The 14,966-nt window shown below is 41.6% G+C and overlaps 2 pseudogenes; one reads left to right on the top strand and one right to left on the bottom strand.

Annotated features, from left to right (window-relative positions):
* Positions 1–4,266: 4,266 nt before the first annotated feature.
* LOC101663961 lies at positions 4,267–4,857 on the bottom strand (annotated as a pseudogene).
* Positions 4,858–9,475: 4,618 nt separating this feature from the next.
* LOC101664271 lies at positions 9,476–10,950 on the top strand (annotated as a pseudogene).
* The last annotated feature ends 4,016 nt before the right edge of the window (positions 10,951–14,966 follow it).

Genomic DNA, 14,966 nt, shown 5'->3' with positions numbered 1-14,966 from the left:
GACAAATCTGTTCATGCTTTCCTCCTTCCTTTCGATGGTTACTGACAGTCTTTGGTGTTCCTTGATTTATACACACACCACTCCAATATCGTTGTCTTTGATGTTCTTTGATTTATACACACACCACTCCAATATCGTTGTCTTTGGTGTTCCTTGATTTATACACACACCACTCCAATATCTGCATCCATTGTCACAAGGCACTCTTTTTTTGCCTCTTCTTTCCAATTTTATATGAACATAAGTCATATTAGGGTTAGGGCTCACCCTAATCCAGTATGACTTTACCGTAACTAATTGTATCAGTGGAATCTCTGCATGGATCAAGACGCAGTTGTGTGAACGCAACGAGGGAATACTGCATGGTCTAAAATCAGGAAAGGTGTGCGACAGCGTTAGATTCTCTTGTATACCAAGCAAATAATCTAAGAAGTTGGATTATAAGAAGAATGCAGTATCAGGATTGGAGGAAATCTTATTAACAACCTGCAATAGGCAGATGACACCGCTTTGCTTGCTTAAGTAAAGAGAACTTGAAACACTTGCTGATGAAGTTCAAGGATTGCAGCCTTCAGTATGGATTAATGTAAAAAAAACACAACAAAAATCCTTACAACTGGATCAGTAGGTAACATGATAAACGGAGAAATGATTAAAACTGTCAGGGTTTCATCATGCTTAGATCTACAATCAATGCTCATGGGAGCAGCAGTCAAGAGATCAAACAATACGTTGCATTGGGTAAATCTGCTGCATGTGCCTTCTTTAAAGTGTTGAAAGACAAATGTGTTATGTTGATGACCCCGGCGTGCCCCACCCTACCTATGGTGTTTTCTTTTTTTTAAAAATCGTTTTATTAGGGGCTCATAGGACTCTTATCACAATCCATGCATACATCAATTGTGTAAAGCACATTTGTACATTCACTACCCTCGTCATTCTCAAAACATTTGCTCTCCACTTCAGCCCCTGGCATCAGGTCCTCATTTTTTCCCTCTCCCTATCCCCTCCCGCCTCCCTCATGAGCCCTTGATAATTTATAAATTATTATTTTGTCATATCTTGGCCTGTACAATGTCTCCCTTCACCCACTTTTCTGTTGTCCGTCCCCCAGGGAGGAGGTCACATATAGATCCTTGTAATCAGTTCCCTCTTTCCAACCAACTCTCCCTCTACCCTCCCAGTATCGCCACTCACTCCACTGGTCCTGAAGGGATCATCCGCCCTGGATTCGCATATGCATGTGAAAGTTGGACATGGAATAAGGGAGACTGAAGAAGAATTGGTTTGTTTGAATTGTGGTACTGATGAAGAATATTGAAAGTACCATGGACAGCCAAAAGAACAAACAAATCTCATTTGGAAGAAATATAGCCAGACTGTTACGTAGAGGGAAGGGTGGTGAGACTTCATCTTACATACTTTAGACATGTTGTCAGGAGAGACCAGTCCCTGCAAAAGGGCATCGTACTTGGTAAAATAAAGGGGTGGTGAAAAAGAGGAAGGCACTGGACCAGAGAGATGGATACAGTGGCTGCCTACTTGGCTCCAACATAAGAACCCTGGTGAAGATGGCACAGGAATGGGCAGGGTTTCTTTCTATTGTACATGGCACCCAACAACAGCAGCAACAATTATATCAGCAAAGATATGATTTCCAAATATGGTCACATTCATAGTTATCAGGGATTGAGGTTGCAACACAGTGTTTTAGGGACACAGTTCAACTCACTACATGAGATAATATGAGTTTCCCTTGAAACTCAATCTTAAATAACAATTAGCCACATACGCTATTAGAATAAAAATACAGAGCAGTAATTTTATTGCCAAAAAATACAAGAGCCTGCATACTTTTATAGATGTAAAATTAGTCCTTTAAATAGATTAAGAAATGTGCTTGTTTTCTTTTAGGGAGTTAAAAATATATAAATATATACATATAAAAATATATATACAGGGCAGCAATTATATTCTGCTCACCAGTATCCAAGGTTGTTTTGTTCAGTTGTTAAGTGGAATTGCAGTTGACAAATTTATGGATTCCACATACCATAAGTTTCCTCTGGGTTTAAGAATTTGGCCTATCAGAATATTAGAGATTTGATTTTCTATCTGGTATATGATCAACAAAAAATAACCTCTTTCTCTAAATAATTTTATGGATGCCATTTAATATTCATATAGGCAACAAAACCTGTGAGAGTGTTTCTTAACATTTGTATAGAGTTTTTAAGAGTCCTGGTGGAGAAGTAGTTAACATACTCAGCTACTAACTCCAAGTTTGGTGGTTTGAACCCACCAGCCATTCTGATGGAGCGTGTCAGCAAGAAAGAGGAAGAATCTCAATGAGATGGATTGACACAGTGGCTGTGACAATGGGCCCAAACCTAACAAGATTGTCAGGAGGACACAGGACAGGGCAGTGTTTCATTATGTTGTACATAAAACTCCTGTGAATTGATCAAACGCATTAGCACCAAAAAACAACAGAGACACATAGGTAGAAAGAAAAGAATTTGATAAACAATATGCATTGTAAGAAGGCAATAATGAAAGTTGACTCTCATACTTTACTACAAATAGATTGTAATGCCTTTAACTAAAACAGAACTTAGGCAGATGAGCAATTTTGGTTAACGATGAAAATGATCTGAGTTTGAAACTTTCATCTTACAAATGAATGAATGACATTTGCATAGCTAATAAACACAAGTAAACATTTTTCTGGTATTCTCTACTTTCAGGCAAAATCCATCTGATGTTAGTAATGCTATTCCTTGTTCCATGACCTCTTCTGAATCTGGCTTGGTTTTCTGGCAGCTACCTTTCAATGTACCACTGCATTTTTTAAATGCTTTTTAAAAAAAAATAATCATTTTATTAGGGGCTCATACAACTCATCACAATCCATACATATATCATTTGTGTCCAGCACATTAGTACGTATGTTAACTTCATCATTCTCACAACACCCGTTTTCCACTTGAGGCCTTGGTGTCAGCTCCTCATTTTTCCCTCTCCCTCTCCGCTCTCCCCTCCCCCTGAAGCCTTGATAATTTATAAATTATTATTATTTTATTATATCTTACATCATCTGACGTCTCCCCCACCCACTTCTCCGCTGTCCACCCCCAAGGGAGGAGGTTATATGTAGAACTTGTCATCTGTTCCCCCTTTCTACCTCACCTTCCCTCCACCCTCCCGATATCGCCACTCTCTCTCCCCACTGGTCCTGAGGGGTTCATCTGTCTTGGATTCATTGTATTTCCAGTTCCTATCTGTGCCAGTGTACATCCCATCCTCCGGTCCAGCCAGATATGTAAGGTAGAATTGTTATCATGTACCACTGCATTTTTGAATGATCTTTAACAATATTTTACTTGCATGTGATATTAATGATACTGATGATTTTCATATCCTGTTGGGTCACCTTTCTCTGGAATGGGCACACATATGAATCTGTGCCAGGTGGTTGGTCATGTAATTGTCTTCCCAATTTCTTGGCATAGATGAACGATTGCTTCCATAAATGCATTAGTTTGTTGAAACATTTCAGTTGGCATTTCACCAACCCCGGGATTCTCATTTTTCACCAATGCTTTTGGTGAAGCTTGGGCTTCTACTTTCAATAGCATCACTTCTTGATGTACGCTGCTTTATGAAATGGTTGCATGTAGACCAGTTCTTTTATTGACTCTGAATTCCTTTCATCATCTTTTGATGTCTTCTGCATCTTTCAAGATATTGCCCATAGAATCCTTAAATATTACAACTTGAGACTTAAATTTTTCTTCTGTTATTTCAGCCTGCGGTTGTTGAGTGTGTACATCTGTTTGTTTTCCTAACTCCTGAGTAGTCTCTTACAATCCTTTTTATTTTTGTAGTATAGGTAGTAATGGTTTTCTCATTTTCATTTTGATTTTAGTTATTTTCTTTTCCTCTCTTTTTCCCTTTGTCAGTCTTTATTTTAAAAAGAACATAAAAGTACATTTTTATATTTAAAAAGCATTTTAAAAGTCTAAAATTTTATAACAAAAATTTGCATTTGAGAAAGACCTGTGTAAATAGCGGGAAAGAATTGCCCTCATCATCCTTTTACTTTATCTTGTTAGAAAAAAAGTACATATATATCCCTGGAACCATAAATGATGTTAAAACAGGCATTTATAAAATGGCAAGGAGAAGTCAGGGTAAGTTTCTGTTCATTTTGTGCAATCACTTCTCTAGCTAATAGCAAAGTGGACCGTATGGTTTTAAACTGCATTAAGTCTGTTGCCTGCGCTTTGCTGATCTCATTTTTTTAAAGTGTGACTCCATTTCTTCTAAGACTTTGGGTGTATTTCACACTATGAACTTAACCTTCCCTTGAGCTGCTTTCAGCTATTCTACGACCTTTTCATGATGCTCTCCTTCAATGGTCACTTCAGTTTCAAAGAAGTTAATTTCCTCCTTTGAGGCCCCATGTCTATAAAAAATCCCCCCTGGGATTATCCGAGATATGTAGATGGGAGAGTTTTGTTCTTTGCCTCCCCTCATATTGAATCCAAGGCTCTCTTCTGTTTTGGGCAGTTCAACCACTCGAGGATGAGAATATCCTTCACTGGCAGCTGACCCAGTAGCAGTAGCCTTTGCAGTTGCATGAGCTCTCACTTATGGTCTGTTAGTGATGGCCACAGTCTCATAGACATGTTTGTACATCTCTCCTACAGCATTGCAGGACTCATTATGAAAAGCTCTCTGTAAAGCCTAGGGTTTCTGTGGTGGTTCCTCTCCACTCCTTTGTAGATTTTCCAGCAATTCGATTGCTCTAAAGATCTCCCTCTCCAGCCACTCAAGTTCCCGTAGCACCACCATCTTCTCCCTTTTCAAACGTTCTATCTGTAATCACCTCATATGCTTGTAATAGTCGGACACTGAAGAAGGAAGACCAAAGAAGAATCAATGCATTAAGAATTTGAAAGCACTATGGATTGCCAACAGAACCAACAAATCAAAGAATTATAGACTGCTCCTTTTTTTTATTAAGTCATTTTATTGGGAGCTCATACAACTCTTATCACAATCCACACATACATTCAGTGTGTCAAGCACTTTTGTATATTGGTTTCACGCATCATTCTCAATATATTTGCTTTCTACTTGTGGCCCTGGTATCCACTTCTCATTTTCCCCCCTCCCTCCCTGCACCCCTCCCCCATGAACCCTCAATAATTTATAAATTATTATTATTTTGTCTTATCTTAGACCATCCGACATCTCCCTTCACCCACTCCTCTGCTGTCCGTCCCCCAGGGAGGTTATATGTAGATATTTGTAATCTGTTCCCCCTTTCTCCCTCACCTTCCCTCCACCCTCCCAGTATCACCACTCCCACCACTGGTCCTGAGGGGTTCATCTGTCCCGGATTCCCTGTGTTTCCAGTTCCTATCTGTACCAATGTACATCCTCCGGTCCTGCCGGATTTGTAAGGTAGAATTGGGATCATGATATTGGAGGGAGGTGGGGGTAGGGGAGGAAGCATTTAAGAACTAGAGGAAAGCTGTATGTTTCATCGTTGCTATACTGCACCTGACTGGCTCATCTCCTCCCTCCGACCCTTCTGTAAGGGGATGTCCAGTGGCCTACAGAAGGGCTTTGGGTCCCCACTCTGCACTCCCCTCATTCACAATGATATTTTTTTGTTCTTTGATACCTGATACTTGATCCCTTCGACACCTCATGATCACACAGGCTGGTGTCCTTCTTCCATGTGAACTTTTTTCTTTCTCAGCCTATTGTTTATCTTTAAGCCTTTACGACCCCAGATGCTATATCTTTTGATAGCTGGGCACCATCAGCTTTCTTCACCACATTTGCTTATGCACCTGCTTTGTGTAGACTGCTCCTTACAGGGAAGGATGGAGAGACTGAGTCTGACATACTTTGTTTATGCTATTAGGAGAGACGAGTCCCTGGAAAAAGCTAATAAGCTTGGTAACGATGAGGGACAGTGAAAAAGAGGAAGGGCCGGGACAAGATGAAGTGGCACTGTGGCTGCAGTAATGGGCTCCAACATCAGAACATTGTCAGGATGACGCAGGACCAGGGGGTGTTTCGCTGTTGTGCACAGGTTTGCTATGACTCAGAAGCAATTATATGGCACCTACAAACAGCAACACTTCTAGATCTTTGCACATTTCATTATAATACTTTGCTTTGTTGTCTTGAGCTGCGCTTTGAAATTTTCTGTTCAGTGTTTTTAAACTCTATCATTTCTTCCATTTGCCTTAGGTACTCTATGATTAGGTGCATGTTTCAGAGTTTCTTTGCCTTACATTGTGTGATAATAGGTCCTATAGTTGAATACACCTCTTCACGCTTTTATTATATCCAAGTTAATAATTTCCGTATCATTTTAAAAACCAAAATTTTCAAATTATTTTTCATTCTTAGGATAATGCTTTGATTTTCCCTTTAAAAATTAAATACAATAATCATTTTAATATTTGATGATGGGGGTCTGTGCTGAAACTCACCCTATTAAATCAGGAAGTCCAATTTGGCTCAGTTTAAAGTCTGATCTTCAGAAGGACTCTGGGAAGAACTATACCCTTGCCCTATAAGTTCTCTAGCTTTTTAGATGATATGATTAGAGAGTTAAATATGCTAAGATGTCAGACTGTCAATGAATGCTTCCTTTAAATGTAATAGGAACTTTCTGACCAAATGCCAAGACTGTTTGACTTTAATTTATTTGAACAGTACATTTGCAGTAATGCATTAAACATCATGCTGTATATATAAGTTGTGGTGTCTAAGTAGGTGCAGAGGCATTTTAAAGGTCTAGCAGTTTAGGAAGTACATCCTTTATATATTAGAGAGCAGCATCTTAGCCGAGGATTCTGAAGGATATAGATAGTTGAAAGAGAAGCGACAATAGAGGAAAATCCATAACTAATTGTGTTAGTCTGGGTAGCCTAGAGAAACCAATATGGGGAGACTCATATGTATAATAAAGAGGGCAAGATATGACAAAATAATAATTTATAAATTATCAAGGGTTCACGAGGAAGGGGGGAGTGAGGAGGGAGGGGAAAAATGAGGACCTGATGCCAGGGGCTCAAGTGGAGAGCAAATGTTTTGAGAATGATGACGGCAATGAATGTACAAATGTGCTTTACACAATTGATGTATGTATGGATTGTGATGAGTTGTATGAGCCCTAATAAAACGATTAAAAATAATAAAGAGGTTTATATACAAGAGCAGTTAAATATTGAGAAAACATCCTAGCCCAGTCCTGATCAAGTCGATAAGTCCGATATTAGCCATATGCCAGTCACCAATTAATAAAGTCCTCTTCAGACTCACGAAACACATGCAATGATGCCGAATGCAGGAAGATCACAGACATGTGGGTGGGAAGTCTTATAGATCCTGTGGTACTGTAAGCATCTCAGCGCTGGCAGGGTCTCCACATGCCTTCTCCAGGTCCAGGGTTCTGGCTGTATCAGAGTAAGTCTGGATGGCTTCTCCTAAGGGATGTCTCACAGGGAATCGGCCTTGTCAATATACAGTCTCCAAGAAAGTAAGCAGAGAGAGTGTCTCCCGCCTCCAAGGAGGAAAATACAGGAGTTCCCAGAATCCTCAGGAGAAGGCCATGCCCACACAGAGGCCTCATTGACTATGACCTGATTAACAGACTAGACTACACCCCTTCACTCTTAATTCTCTCAAGTCCGAAATTGACGCCAGGTTATGTAACTACCACACTAATTTTAACTAGAAAATGACTATCCTAGTCATTAAGGATGTTCCACCAATAATATTGTCTGTTTGCTAGGCACATCCAAGGCACTCAAAGAAGGCTATGTATTTGACTTGGCCATTAGAAAGAGAACAGAAGTGATGAGAGTCATCTCTAGGTAGAAGTTGTTGGACTAAACTGGGATTTTCCATACACTTATCCATGCTCTACTGACTGCAATAATCCCAATGATAGAGGCTTCATTAGCAACCCTGAATGAGGATGGTATGGGTGTGTCAAATAAACTATAATTTTGAATCATGTGATTTTGAGACTGTATGTTACTATAGCACAAACTAGCCAATCTTGGTTGATAAAATAGGGTACCGTTCTTACATCTAGATATAAAAAATCTGAAAGGGTCATGGCATTCCAATTTGTAATTGTCATCATGTTATTGGAAGCCCTGGAGTAGAATATTCAAATATATGTACCAATCGCTCAAGCTACTGATGAAGAAATTAAAGAATTCTGACAACTTCTTCAGTCTGAAATTGATCAAGCATGCAATCAAGATGTGTTGATAATTAATGGTGTTTGGAATTTGCAAGTTGGAAACAAAGAGGAAGAATAAGTAGTTGGAAAATACAGCCACGAGGAAATTAAGCTGTAGATTGCATGACAGATTTTTGCAAGATCAACAACTTTTTCATTGCAGAATGGTGACCATCTACATGGACCTCAATGAAGGGAGTACAGGAATCGAACCGACTTCATCTGTGTCAGAGGTGGTGGAGAAGCTCAATATCAATATCAGCAGCTAAAACTAGGACAGTGTCTGACTGTGGAACACTCATCAATTGTTCATATGCAAGTTCAGGATGAAGCTGAAGAAAATTAAAACAAACCACGGGAGTCAAAAGACAAGTTTCAGTCTATCCCACTGATTTGAAAGAACATCTCAAGAACAGATTTGACTCACTGAAAACTAACGAGTGACGACGTGGTGAGTTGTGGGATGACGTAAAGACCATCATACATGAAGAAAATAACAGGTAATCAAGAAGGGGGGGGAGACAAAAGTAGATGTTAGATTATGAAATGTACTATTGATCATAGACTAGCTAAAGGGAATGGAAAAATGATGAAGTAAAAGAGCTGAAAAGAAAATTTCAAAGGGCAGATCAAGAAGACAAAATAGGGGGGTTGGGGAGAGGGGGAGGGGAAAAGAGTGAAGATGGGGAGGTGGCCGGGGAAGGGGGTGCGGGCCTGGCGAGGCATCCGGAGGATCTGTGGTCCCCGGGCTCCATTTGGAGGAAGTGAGACTGCTCGCTCGGGCAGTTGGAGGGACTGGACAGGCCGGTGGGCAGGCAGGAGGACTTGCTCTCCCGGTGACTGCGCCGCTGTTGGCCTGTCCTGCCCAGCCACAGGTGCCCCTGGGTGCGCCGCTATGCGCTCCCCACCCGACAGAAGTGGCATTTGGAGAGGCCATGCTTCCATTTCCTTTGTAATGCCTTCAATTGATTGATTCCGCTGGACATCTTCTCAAATCATTGAGACTTTGCAACACGTTTACTGGAATGCTGTCTTGCATAAAACAAATGGTCAGATGGATCAAGCGTTTTAAAGAAGGTCAAGATGACCTCCATGCTGAGCCAAGAGAAGGAAGCTCATCAACCTTGACAAATGAAAACCTTGTGGCCCAAATCCAGGAGCTGGTGGAAGACAACCAGAGAATTACCACGGATGTGGGAGCTGCTGAGGCCTGATGTCAATGCATACAGTGGGGGACTGTGGGATAACTTCAGATACAGCTTCCAGAATCTCTTTAGTCCTGGGGGAGGAAGCCACAGCAAAAGACCAGCAGCAAAGCAGCCCCTTACGAGAGAACATGTTGTCTTGCTGCTGGGATTCAGCCCTGCAAAGAATTCTTCAAGGAGAAGCCAAAACTATGCTGTAGAAATCCCTCAGACTGTGGACATAAGCATCGAAAAGGACAACGATTCGAGTGTAACCACCCCAGGCACCAGACTTTCAAGAAGGGACTTCTACTCTAGACACACTCCTGGGGTGGGCAGAAAAAGCATTCCTGTTCTATCAAGACTCAGAGTTCATCAGAGACTGTCAAAAACTTTGGTAGAACTCGAAGTGGACCTGGTGTCAGCTCTGTGCACAACGTGGACAGTTTCCAGCAGGACCCCGCTGGGTTGTGTTTTCCCATAAGAACTTACAGCAAGCAGTCCAAACCCCTGCTTTCAAACAAAAGAAAAATACATCTTTCAGAATTAATGCTGGAGAAATGCCCTTTCCCGGCTGGCTCAGATTTAGCTCCAAAATGGCATTTGATTAAACAGCATACCGCGGCGGTCCGCCCACATTCAATGTTTTTCAATACACTCGACCCATCTTTGGTTTCTACAGAAGACGAAGAAGACAGGCTTAGAGAAAGAAGATGGCTCAGTATTGAAGAGGGGGTCGACCCCCCTCCCAATGCACAAATACATACATTTGAAGCTAATGCTTTAATCCGTTATATAGACTGATACCAAAATTATCTCCCGGAATGACTGATATCACTGGGGACAGTCCTGCAGTTCCACAAGCTAACTGTGACTCAGAGGAGGACGGCAGCACGCTGTGTTGGCAGTCCTGGGGGCAGAAGCCGCGGCAGGCGTCCCAGACAGCCGTGCCCACGTTAACAGACAGGGAGCTGGGAAAGTGCACATGCAGATGGATCACATCCACTGCCTCGTGCCAGGCTTACTTCGATGACAGGGAATCCCTGTTACTGGGGGGTGATGGACCGGTCTGAAGCAGAAGCCTGTCTGGAAGGAAACCGGGAGGCAAGTGTTTGCTCAGGAGGACTAGCTCTCTCTGGGAGCATCCACCGCTACAACCGACCCCTGCATGCCCGCAGCGAACAGTGGAACCTCAACTTCAGCTGGATGCCCACGGCCCGGGTGTGTTCCATTCCTCCATCATCACGGGACTCTTGGAACATTATAAATATCCCAGTTCTTGCATGTTTTTGGAACCCTTGCTGACTATCTCCCTACATAGGACTTTTTCCTTTAGCCTGCAATGTATCTGCCGTCTGTGCTGTCCTCTGCAGAGCCACGACATAGGACAGCATCGATGGGCTACCTTTGCTGTCCATGTTGCAGGGTGTTTTAAAAGAGAATCACTGTAAACAGAAAGTTGGGGTTTGCTGGTTAGAGTGAACTGGTCAAGGCAAGGTAAGCTTGCCTTCCCTAGTTGTGCGTCCCTGTGCATCAGCCGGACAGCTCCTGTGAGCACAGCATCTTTAGGTGTGAGCGGGACAGCTCAGTAAGGAGTGTAAGCTCAGTACGGCCTATCTGTCAGGTGCAACTGCTGGTGACTCAGATGCGTGTGGTGCCTATGGAAACAACAGGGAGGGAGCGACAGAAGTGCGGCCAGGCCTACAGAAACGTTTTACCTATTTAGCTAAAGGTTTAGTTTTTTAATGGCCACATCATAATTGAGTGAAACAACTCTGGGGCATTTGCCATGAAGAATTCTATTTCTTATTGAAGAACAAATGATTAATATTGGATGGCATTTCAACCGTGTGACTAATGTTTGAAATTATTATTTTTTCTAAGAATTTTTCTGTAACCTTCGCAAAGCAGTGATGTTTGTAGTGACTGTCAATCGAGCTTTGGAAGTCCAAAAAATAAAGACTGCCTTCCTTTTGGGGCGGGGGAGGGGAGCAATTTCCTGGCCACAAGGGCATAGTGCAGTTCCCTTAGGTATTGATACAGCTTATAGTCCATCTCCTTTTCTTTTCCGCAAAAGGTACTATTAAGTAAACTAGGTTTTCTAACTAGTAGTTCTTAATATTTCAGACTTATTACAGTTAGTATTAGAATTTTATTTAAAGGCCCTAAGTATTCATGTTTTACATGAGGGCTTGCACTTATAGCAGGCATCCTTTGGAATGCTGCTGTGTGCAGTCCCGTGTGTGAGCCTGTAAGGTGACATCTGTGCATTTGACACAGCGAAGCTGGGTCTTTACCTACTGCCCGCCAGTGTCTCTGAACCACAGTGAGACGGGAAGGGGCCCAGACGAGTCAGATGATAGCCGCAGTGCTTTATGATGTTGAGAGTATTGTTGGACTCTAATTCATTATTCCGATGGCAGTATTTATCCCTCTGTGGTAAACTCTCCTAGTTGAAGTGCTTAAATATAATTTCTAGAATTTCCATGCAGTTCATTTTTAATGGAAAATCTGGAAACTAAGTACAAATTTAAAAAGTACTGTATGACTGTTGTGTCTGTAAATAACTCCACTTAGCACCTTTTTGTCATGTAGAACCGTATGCAATACAGCTTGAGTGAGCGCTTTTGGAAGTAATATCAAACTGTAGTGTTTGCTTCTTAGTATCGAACTGACTTTGCAATTCTGTCCGCGCAACTTTGCGCTACAGTGGTGGCCCTCCATCCACCCCCCGTGTCTCTTTGTCCGTGTGCGCTGCACCACTGGTGAGTGATCCTTCGCTGCCTTACCTGCTGCTGCAGAAGGTTACTTTACACCCCCTCCAGTGGCTCTCTGCTGAGGTGACTCAAAGACAAGCTCTATTTGTATGTAACACTAACCCTTGACTGCTAGCGCATGTTTCTGCTTGCTGTGCCTTGTTGGGGCTGCTGTTCTGTGCTGATAAAGTATGTTTGGTGTACTTGTTAAAAAAAAAAAAGAAGACAAAGTATTATCATGAAATATGCAGACTTGGAGTTAGAAAGTCAAAAAGGGAAAACATGTTCAGCTGCAAGAATTGAAGCAAACATTTAACCCTTGAGTTGCAGTATTGAAGGATTTATGGACTAAGTTGGACATTGAATAAGACAGACTGCACAATAATGGATGCCTTTAAATTATGTGTTGGTGAAGAATGTTGACATACATACAATGATACCTTAAGAATTAATGTCTAATGTTTAGTTTCTAATCTAGCTTCTAATGTCTAATATTTTCCAGAAGAACAATCTGTGTTTTTAAAAAAAATCATTTTATTGGGGGTTCATACAGCTCTTATTATAATCCATCCATCCTTCCATTGTGTCAAGCACATGTGTACATTTGTTGCCATCATCAGTCTCAAAACATTTTCTTTATACTTGAGTCTTTGGTATCAGCTCCTCATTTTTCCCTCCCTCTCTCACTCTCCCTTCCTCATGAACCCTTGACAATTGATGAATTATTATTTTTTCATGTCTTAAACTGACCGAGATCTCCCTTCACCCACTTTTCTGTTGTCCGTCCCCCTGGGAGGGGTTATATGTAGACCCTTACCTCACCCCAGGCACAAGAACAAACTCAAGGTGGATTACAGACCTAGAAGTAAAACCCAAAACTATCAGGGCCATCAACAAAGGAATTGAGACAAACTTAAAATCTCAGCTCAGGGAATACATAGGCTAACTGCAATAGGGAAGGGTACACACAGATGAAATAGAAATCGACAAGTGGAATATACTAAGGATAAAACACCTGTGTGCATTGAAAGACTTCACCAAGAGAGTAACAAGAGAACCCACAGACTAGGAGAGGATTTTTAGCAATGACACAACAGACATAAGGTTTATTACTAAAATCTACAATGCCCTCCTAACCTGCAAAAAGAAGAAACCAGTTAGCCCCCTGAGGAAGTGGGTAAAAGACCTGAACAGAAGTTTCACTAGGGAGGAGACCCAACTGGCCAATAAACATTTGAGAAAATGCTCCTGATCATTAGCCATCAGAGAAAAAAATTAAAACAACCAAGAGATACCACCTAATAAACTTGAGGATAGCCCAAATCAGAAAATAAGAGAGCAACAAATGCTGGAGGGGATGTGGTGAGATAGGACTGCTGGTGGTCATGTAGATACATACAGCCTCTATGGAAAGCAATCTGGTGACATTTAAAGCAAATGGAAATAGAGTTACCTTACAACTCAGCAATCCTTCTACTGGACACATACCCGGAAGAGGTGAGAAATAGACCATGACCAGTCATCTGTGCTCCAATGTTTATTGCAGTGCAATTCATAATCACAAAGAACTGGAAACAACCTAAATTTCCATGGATAGATGAGTGGATTAGAAAACTCTGGCACATACACACAATGACGTACTAGGCATCCCTAAAAAGCATTGATGATCACATGAAGCACATAGTCTCATGGGAGGAGTTGGAGGAAATTAAGCTAAGCAAAGTTAGCCAATCACAGAAGGACAAGTCCAACATGACTCCACTGAGGTCAGTATAATCAGCAGAGTAGGTACAGAAGAAAGCTGCTTATCTCCCACTATACTGGTTGAGGTACAGACAATCGGGCAGGGGACAGGCCAAACCAAGGATATGCACGTAAAGATTTACAGTTTTCGAAACCCACAAGGGCAGTTCTGCTCTGTCCTAGAGGGTCACTGTGACTCAGAATCGACTTGATGGCAATTTTAAAAATGTGGGCTTTTTCTTTTGAGCATAGGTCCTGTGACCTTCAACAAGTCATTGAAACTTGCTGCTGAAAAATCAGTCTCTTTTTCTTTTGGATTTGAGTTATCTGTGCTTTCCTGCCCTTCTTCGGAGATTTCCAAGTGTTAGTCATCTCTTCTTGGCTCTTCTTAGGACTCCATTGCCTTCTAGCCACAGCAGAGTTTTAGACGTACAACACCTAGTAATTGGGTGATTTGATAGAATGAGCATTTTTGCATGGGTGGGAGGGGATCTTGTCCATCTCTATTCCCCTGTCAAGGAAAATGAAAAATATCTTCACCTGGAGGACTCAACACTATGGGAGATGCCTTGGAAAGAGGTATTGGGGAGCTCTTAAAAAACACATTCTAATTTCCATCTTGTTTTCAGTTTAAGCATCTCAAAGTCTCAAGGTTGTCAGCTATTTTTCTGGCACTTTGACTGCCAGAAGGCCATTGGGAAGGCATTTTGCAGTCTTAAGCTTGATGTCTGCAAGTGTGCATTAAATAACATGCTAATTTAACTACAGTAGAACCCCGTTACGACCGCATCAGTATCCGACATAATCAGATTTCTACACAAAACGCAGAGAATATTTTGCATCAGAGATTGAACAAAACGTCAGAATCCGACCCGACGCATGTGATTTTTGTAAACAGAAGCAGTTCGTGTTTCCGTCACTTGGCATTGGTTGGCGTTGTTATTACGTGTCGTTTAAACTTTTTGTGGCTGTGTTCCAAGCGTTTTGCTATAATTTTCT

Source organism: Echinops telfairi, unplaced genomic scaffold, assembly GCF_000313985.2.
Source record: "Echinops telfairi isolate 266 unplaced genomic scaffold, ASM31398v2 ScPeMD7_9;HRSCAF=40, whole genome shotgun sequence".
Lineage (NCBI taxonomy): Eukaryota > Metazoa > Chordata > Mammalia > Afrosoricida > Tenrecidae > Echinops > Echinops telfairi.
This window is presented reverse-complemented; position numbering and strand designations above follow the sequence as displayed.